The 6,968-nt window shown below is 41.7% G+C and overlaps 1 pseudogene; it reads left to right on the top strand.

Moving 5' to 3' along the window:
• The first annotated feature begins 3,630 nt into the window (after nt 1–3,630).
• Nucleotides 3,631–4,760, top strand: LOC138165144 (chloride intracellular channel protein 1 pseudogene; annotated as a pseudogene).
• Nucleotides 4,761–6,968: the final 2,208 nt, after the last annotated feature.

The following is a 6,968-nucleotide window of genomic DNA, read 5'->3' as shown; positions in this document are numbered from 1 at the left end:
TGCTGAAAAAATCCAGAGTTGAATAGAATATTTGACTTTCAGATACAAGAAGCCAGAGAAGCATGAGAAGGTAAACAGGGAAAAAAAATCATAAGGAACTTAACAAAGTTGAACTATTAATATTCCTTCATGGAAAAACAATAATTGTAACTTATGAAACTTTTCTCACTAGTTGAATGTAATAGAAATATATATGTCTATGTATGAGGGTATATGGGCATATGAATACATATGTGAAAGGACCAATTTAACAGGAAGTGATGATACTTAAAAGGTGAAATTAAGAGGTTAGAGAGGAATATAATGAGAGGAGATTGGGAGAGACATAATGCGGTAAACAATCTCATATAGAAGAGGCAAGGGAAAATGATTACAATGGGGGGGGAAGAATTGGAAGGCAAAAGGGAATGGTTCAACCTTATTCCCATTGAATTGGACTTAAGGAGGGAATGAAATACACACTCAATAGGATGTCTCACCCTCCAGGAGAGGAGGGGGGGAAGGGGATGTAAGGGGGGATGATGGAAGGGAGGGAAGGCTGGGGGGGGAAGGGAAGTTGGAAGCACCCACTTTTGAAAAGTGTGGGGATCAAAGCATAGAATAGAACAAGTGGGAGGTGGGATAGGAGGGAGGGAAGTATAGTCAGTCTTTTACAATATATCTACTATGTTATTGTTTTGCATTAGCCACACATGTACAACCTATACTGAACTTCTTATCTTCCCAGTAAGGGTGGGTGACAAGGGAGGAAGGGAATGATTCTGGAATTCAAAGTTTTATACAGAGAGAGAGAAGAGAAGAGAAGAGAATTATTAATACTATTTTACATGTAATTGGGAAATAAGATATTTAGGCACTGGGCCATGGAGATCCACTGGAAAAGTCAAAAGGGGTATGGCAGAAAATATGGGAGAGAGCAGATTGGAGAAGGGTATATCCTGTGGGACTGCTATTTTGGGGAGGTGGGTAGGGGAAAAAATGGGGAGAAAATTTGCATCTCAAAATCTGGCGGAAATGAATGATGTAAATCAGAAGTTAATAAAGCATTTGAAATTCAAAAAAAGTTTTTATTTTTTAAAATTTTTCCCCACTTACTAATATTTATTTTTCTCCCAATTACATATAAAGATGGTTTTCAACATTCACTCATAAGATTTTGAGATCCATTTTTTTTCTCCCTCTGTGATAGTAATGGCAATTAAAGATTCCCCTGTATTGGCTTGGTTTTCAAACTGATTGTGTTAAAACCCAGAGCTTGTTAATCCCACCTGTGGGATGGACTTGTTGATGTGAAAAGAAAGTCTTGAAATGGGAGGAGCTGGTGACTTAGATTTGGAGAGACAAGAGAGAGGCAGAGGAACTTTTTGGAAGAGCACCTCGTGGAGGCAGGGAGAGAGACTGAGAGAATTGCTGGGGGACGTTTGAGACCTGCTCCCTGAGCTGCCAAGGACTGAGGAGACATGACTGTTTTGCTGGTACTTTGTCTGTCTGTTTTGATGTTGTTTTGCCAGATTTGTCCACTGGTGAAAGACAGTCCTTTTGTTGAAGAAGTCCTGGAACCTGGCTTTTGGTTAAGAAGCCCTGAGACTGTCCTGCAGACAGAGAGTGAATACTGTCCACTGGTGAAGGACAGTGCTGTTGTTGCAGGGGTCTGGAGACTGTCCTGTAGACAGAGTGAATACTGTCCACTGGTGAAGGACAGTGCTGTTGTTGCAGGGGTCTGGGAACCTTTCTGTTGGTTCAGAAGCCTTGAAGAAGGATTTTCTTGTTGTATGTTTACAGAAATCCTGGGAGAGGGTTTTGCTAATGTTTTCAGGGGTTCTAGGACTATTCTACAGACAGAGGATGAATTCGTGAAGAGACTGGCAATGTATCTTGTGGCCTTGCTCAGCCTTGTGTCCCCAGGATCTAAGATTGCTGAGAACTTGCCTAGTGTCAAGATGAAGAAAAGACCTCCATTTGGGTATTAAGTGCTGTGCTTAAACTTGATGTAACTCTGGGGTAGATTCAGTTGTGATCCAGGGGTGGGGAACTTTTGACCTTTTTGTATTCTATGGTTGAGCAAATGAATGTATTTTACTTATGTTTGGAAACTAATCTCCATTTGAGAAGAGGGGCTTTTTGATGGACTAAATGAAGGTATAGCCTAGGGGTGGAGAAGTATTTAGACCTGGACTTTGTAATTGATTGAATGATTGGAAGGTCCTGGGGTGGGGTAGTACTTGGGGATTATTTAATCATCCTTAGTAAATGCTGTATTTTGAATGATGTCATGTTTTGACCTTCTCTGTTCTTGGTTTGTCACTGAATAAAATGGAGAGCAGCTATGCTGGTATTCTGAACCTTGGGAAGTTGCCTTTCCTTGGTGTTACAGTACACCCTCTCTCCCCTCCCCCCTCCCAAGATTGTAATTTGATATAGCCTATACATGTACAATCATATTAAACATATTTCCCCATTAGTCAGGTTGTGAAAGAAGAAGCAGAAGAAAAGGGGGAAAAAGTAGGAAGAAAAGAAAAATCAAAAAGAGAGAAAATAATACACTTCAGTCTTCATGCTCCATAGTTCTTTCTCTGAATGTAAATAGGATTTTCTAGGATGATGCTTTCAGAGTTGTCATGGATACTTGTGTTGCTAAGAAGATTGAAGTTTTAAATTCAGTCATCATCCGTCACAGCTGTTACTGTATACAGTGTTCTGCTTCTGCTCACTTCATTTAGCATCACTTCATTCAAGTCTTTCCAGGTTTTTCTGAAGTCTGCCTGCTCATCATTTCTTATAGTACAAGAGAATTCCATTACATTCTTACCTGATAATGTATTCAGCTATTCCCCAGCTGGTGGTTACCCCCTCAATTTCCAATTCTTTGTCATCATGAAAAGAGCTACCGTAAATATTTTTGTATATGTGGGCCCTTTTCCCTTGTTATGATCTCTTTGGAGTACTGACCTAGTAGTATTATTGCTGGATTAAAAGTTACACATAGTTTGAATGCCCTTCTGGCATAGTTCCAAATTGCTCTCCAGAATGTTTTTATCAGTTCACAACTCTACCAACAATGCATTGGTGTTCCAGTTGTCACACATTTTCTCCAACATTTACCATTATCCTTTTGTATAATATTAGACCATCTGATAGATGTGACATGGGTACCCCAGAGTTGTTTTGATTGGTATTTTTCTAATCAATAGTGATTTAGAGCACTTTTGAATATGGCAATAGATAGCTTTAATTTCTTCACTGCCACTCACACCATCCCCAACACATGATGATGATGATGATGATGATGATGATGATCTAGTGCTTTATTGAAAAAAAATCTTTATAAGTATTATCTAATTTTATCCTCAAACAAAACTCTTGTTATCTCCATTTTACATAAGAGGAACTTCAGACAAACAGAGGTTAAGTGACGCATGCAGAGTTATACAGCCAACTCAATTTTCAAAGTGCCACACCTGGTTAAAACCATCTCAGCAGATGGGCCAACCAAGGTTGAGGATCACTGCCAAGTCTCAAAAGCACTGGTGAGTTTGGAGGATGTCTACTCCAAAAATGTGAAGACTGCCTCTGGCAGAGTGGGCAGATGAGAACAATGTGTTCCAATAACCACGAAAGAAGTTGACACAGGGTACTTGTGTTTGTGTTTGTGTGTGTGTGTGTCCTTCCTGGTGAGCTAAGAGGGGGAGTCCCACGACATTTGGGGGAAAAACTCCCCAAGCTTCACAACCCACCTTCCCTCCAACCCCGGCCCCTCCCAATGCCCTCAGTGCCTGCTGCTTCCTGGTCCCAGTTGCAGCCATGGCTGAAGAGCAGGCACAAGTCGAGTTATTCGTCAAGGCTGGAAGTGAGGGTGCCAAGATTAGGAGCTGCCCCTTCTCCCAAAGACTTTTCATGGTACTCTGGATTAAGGGTGTTACCTTCAATGTCACCACTGTAGACACCAAGGGGAGAACAGAGACAGTACAGAAGTTGTGTCCTGGAGGTCAACTCCCATTTTTACTGTATGACACTGAAGTACACACAGACACTAACAAGATTGAAGAGTTTCTGGAGGAGGTGCTTAGTCCCCCTAGGCACCCCAAGTTGGCACCTAAGAACCCAGAATCCAACACAGCTGGCTTAGATGTCTTCCCCAAATTTTCTGCCTACATCAAGAATTCAAACCCAGCACTCAATGCCAACTTGGAGAAGGGGCTGTTGAAAGCCCTGAAGGTTCTTGACAACTATCTGATATCACCACTTCACGAAGAGATTGATGAGACAAGTGCAGAAGAAGAAGGTATCTCCCACAGAAAGTTTCTGGATGGTGATGAACTTACATTGGCTGATTGCAACCTACTGCCCAAACTCCACATTGTACAGGTTGTATGTAAAAAATTTCGGGGATTTTCTATCCCAGAGGAGTTTCAAGGGGTGCAAAGATACCTGAGCAATGCTTATGCCAGAGAAGAATTTGCCTCTACCTGTCCAGATGCTGAGGAGATAGAGTTGGCCTATGAGCTAGTCGCCAAAGCCCTACAGTAGCCATGGACAGAGGTTCTTTCTTCCTTTACGCTGCTACTTCTTTCACAAATGGCTTCATAAGGCTGCCCAATGAACACATCTCAGGATGGTCACTGAGCACAGCATTTTGAAATAAAGTACAGAAGGGCAGGGAAGGTTGTTGGGGGGCAAGATGGGGAGGAGAATGGGTGGGGTGTTTTTGAAAGGGATAGGATGAAAATATTTCAATAATAAAAGTTAAAATAAAAAAAGAAGTTGAAACAGGCTCTGTAGAGCACTTAGAACTTGGTCAGACATCAAAGATTCCAAGGTCATTCACTGTATCTGGGGTCAACACCAGCCATCTTAACTTTTGTCCATCCACTGGACTTCAATGATATGGAGGAGAGTGTGAGATTGATGACTTTGTGCAACTTTACCTCTCTTTAATTCAATTTGCACACAAGTCAGGACATCACCTTGATGTCAATGGGCCTCTTCAAAAACAAATGAATTGAGAATGATCTCAGTTGGGAAGTGAACTTGGACCTTCTGAACTCTAGGCACAGTAGTCCTTCCGACTCTATCCACCATGCCAGCTATCTATAACCACCATCATCACACTATTCCTAGAATTTCTCTCAAGTACTGCATGTTAAGGACAGATACTGTGCTCATTGTGTGCATCAGTGTATGGTTATCTCAATTTGAGGCCACAGTTTAATTTCTAGTTTGAAAAATCAAACAAACAGATGAAAAAGAAAATTTTAAATGCTCGTGTGATCTAAGGAAGTATCAATCCATTGGACCGTGACTTTGTCAGGCCCAATCTAAAGACCTATGCTCTCTTGACACTTTAAGAATAACATGATGTTTGAACTTCTAGTGTATATCATAGGAGGATTGGTTGAAGTACCTAGGGATGATTTGCCTGGAGAAAACTTAGGGGACGAGATTTTGACTGTGTTCAAGTGTTTGAAAAGATGTCAGTGAGAAGGATAAATTTGTGCATCATTCCCATGGAAGGGTTGAGAACAGGAGGGAAGCATTGCAAAAATAAAAATTTAGGCTTAATATGATTTTAAAAATCACAAGCGCAAATTTCCTAAGTGTGTAGAAAGAGATTGCAGGATCATAATTTTAGACTGGGAATGGACCTGGAAGATCTTAGACTCCAACCTATTTCCCAGATGAGAAAAAAATAGGATCTGGATAGTGGTCAGTCAGTGGACCTCTCTTAAGCATCTCTGATGTGGCATGCACTGTGCTAAACATTAGACATATAAAAGAGTCAATAGAGAGTGCTTCCACACAGATATCTCACAATCAAACTGAAGAGACGACAAACACATAAGAACAAGACTCCTAGGGAATGACAAGCAGAGCAAAGCAATTAAGGGGTAAGAAAGACTTTCTGTAGAAGGTGAGGCTTAAAGGACAAGAGGAGCCAGAGATGATAAGTGAGAGCTCCAGGTTTGGGGAAGCAGCAGAGGAAATGGCCAAAACCAAGAGATCCTTTGGCTTCTGCATAAAAGACCAGAGGTCAATGTCACTGCACCAAGGGCGGGGGGGGGTTGGAACTTGCCTAGGCTCATACAGCTATTACATGTCTTAGCCGAGTTTGAACCTAGGACTTCCTGACCCCAAGTGTGATGAATGGATTCCACACTCAGAAGTCATATAAATGAACCACCATATAGGTTTTCCCACTTTGAGGAAACTGGGTGTGTGTAGGATCATTACCTGCTCTAGAGTAAGGGTGGGAGTGTCCTGTTCATAGTAATGTCCCTTAAAACCCTCACAGCCATTCTTCATTAATCCCTGCTATCCTTTTCTCACCAAGCTTCTTGTAATCTCCCTTTTCAAGGTGGATTCCCTCATGTTACTTCTGGAACTTGGCCATTTCCAGGAGATGGCATGCCATCTGCTATTCACTGTGCCCCAGGAATTTTTCACTTAGAATCTTCAGTGTCCTCTGACACAACCCCCTTTGCACTGCTTCCTTAAAGCTCCAGTCAGGTTGCCCATAAAAAGCCAATGGTTTCCATAAGAGGATTTGGATGGAATTAAAGGGTTATGGTGTCACACAAAGAGAGCTGGAGGACCTTTAGTAGGCCTTTGATCCCAGTCCCAAATTTTAAAGAGGAGAAAGCTGAGGCATACAGGTGGGATATTTGGGGTAGGATTACACAGCCTTCAATGCTTGAAGGAGGATTTGAACCTATGACTTCCTTCTATGTTCTGTGCCCTTTGTGTCATGCCATTCTCTCTGTGAAGAGGTTTCTTTTCTTTTTTTATAAATCTAACTCAAAAATTGAGGATTCCCTTTTAACTCCACGAAGCCTGGATGCACAATGCACAGCAATCCCTCTCTGGGTTTGCCCCATGCTCTGCCAATTTCTTGTCCTGCTTTCCCCTTCTACTGTGACATCAGAAATAAAGGAAAATCAGGACGGCTCCCTGTACACGAGATCTCACTCAAC

The sequence above is a fragment of the Petaurus breviceps genome, unplaced genomic scaffold, assembly GCF_028583685.1.
Source record: "Petaurus breviceps papuanus isolate PSGF00001 unplaced genomic scaffold, PetGlider_PUasm1.0 208, whole genome shotgun sequence".
Lineage (NCBI taxonomy): Eukaryota > Metazoa > Chordata > Mammalia > Diprotodontia > Petauridae > Petaurus > Petaurus breviceps.
This window is presented reverse-complemented; position numbering and strand designations above follow the sequence as displayed.